This window comes from Hemicordylus capensis, chromosome 3 (assembly GCF_027244095.1).
Source record: "Hemicordylus capensis ecotype Gifberg chromosome 3, rHemCap1.1.pri, whole genome shotgun sequence".
Lineage (NCBI taxonomy): Eukaryota > Metazoa > Chordata > Lepidosauria > Squamata > Cordylidae > Hemicordylus > Hemicordylus capensis.
The window spans coordinates 256,091,036-256,092,500 of record NC_069659.1 but is presented as its reverse complement, the minus strand read 5'-3'; the positions used below and the strand labels follow the sequence as shown (position 1 = coordinate 256,092,500).

At 42.6% G+C, this 1,465-nt stretch overlaps 1 long non-coding RNA gene across 1 annotated transcript in view; it reads left to right on the top strand.

The window, feature by feature from the left end:
* LOC128349264 (uncharacterized) overlaps positions 1 to 958 on the top strand; it is a 12,174-nt gene extending 11,216 nt beyond the window's left edge. The window contains exon 3 of the long non-coding RNA XR_008318676.1: positions 1 to 958. This exon is cut by the window's left edge and continues 236 nt beyond it. This is a non-coding gene — a long non-coding RNA (uncharacterized LOC128349264).
* The last annotated feature ends 507 nt before the right edge of the window (positions 959 to 1,465 follow it).

Sequence of the window (1,465 nt, the reverse complement as noted above, 5' to 3'; positions counted from 1 at the left end):
GATGCAACCTTTCAGAGAGGAACAAGTAAAAGCAGCTATGCCTCAACTGTCCCGGTTCCCTGTGAAGAAAGAGAAAAGTGAAACCATATGCTTAGCAAAGAGGCGAAGGCAAGCCAGAGACGCTCAGTGGAAAAAAACCCAGCATGGGGGCACCGCCATCCTGTAGTAACCAGCCAAAGGGGATGAATGCCCAGTAATGTCCCCCTATTGCCAGACAGACAGCCGAGACAGCAGCGTGCCTAGATGACAGATGCTACCCGAGCCATCCCACAGGCTGCATTTAGTGCCCTTAGTGCCACGAGATACTGAGATGGCTGCAGGGGCACCAAAATTAGATTGGCAGGATGTGAAAAGAGTCAACTTTTTTGTCTAATGCCATCAATTTGTGATGGAGGAGACAGGTATTAGCTTAGGGACCTCTGTGGTCCCCGCTAGCCATTAGTTTCCTCGCAGCTGCACCAAGTTCCGGATTATGAATCTGCCACGGTTGGTCATTCATCAGTTTCACAGTCCACTCCAGCGCACATTCCAACAACAACAGAAACAGAAACATCTTGCCACACCGACTTCAGCACCGCACAGCTAAAAAACCTCAGTTATCAGCAGAAATAAATTTCATCATGCGAGCACGGCAAGGCGATGAAACCTAATATAAATTATACAGGTTTCAAGCATGCTGATCTTTCATGTTGGATGCTTGGCTCCATGGTGATGTGGAACTTCCTTTCTCCCAGCTGTCAAACAGGAAATCTTTAAAAGTTGGCTGGAGAGTTATGGAATTACCTGTGGAAACATATTGCAGAAGGTCAAGCAGGGGGGTCAATTTGTCAGACGGCAGTGTCAGAGCCCTCACATCCACAAACTATAATTTGTTTTCTTAACACTTTCCCCCCTCTCTTTCAGGATATGTTGCTGCAGAGGCCTAAAACCTATAAATTCCTAACTTTACACATGCTCATTGTTTAGTTTCCTTTTTTCCCCTCCTTTTGTTGACTGGGTTTATGTGTACAACACTTGACTAAAGAGATAAACTTCAGGAACCAAATAGGACATGGCACATGCTGTTATTCTCAGCAGATTAACCAGCAGCACACTTGGAAAATAATCGTAGTTTTTAATGCTCAGATCTGTAATAAAATAAAGGGGAGGGCGGTGTAGGCAGCAACTCTGAAACTACATATCTTAATACTTCAACTGATGTCTATGGGATTGCTTGTGAGTAAATTATTTCAAGCTTGCAGATGCAGAGGTGATAGCAATGTTTACAGTCCTATTTTTATCAGTAACATTAAAAACAGAATGAACCCATAACGATATGGTATTGGTCAGTGGATTGTACCTCTATATAAAGATAATAGTATAAATCACAAACATAATTTAATCTCAGAGTTATTTGGATTTAATTAGGCCAAAATAACTACTACAAGAAACATGCACAATTTTCAGAAGGCAAATACACAAGTAC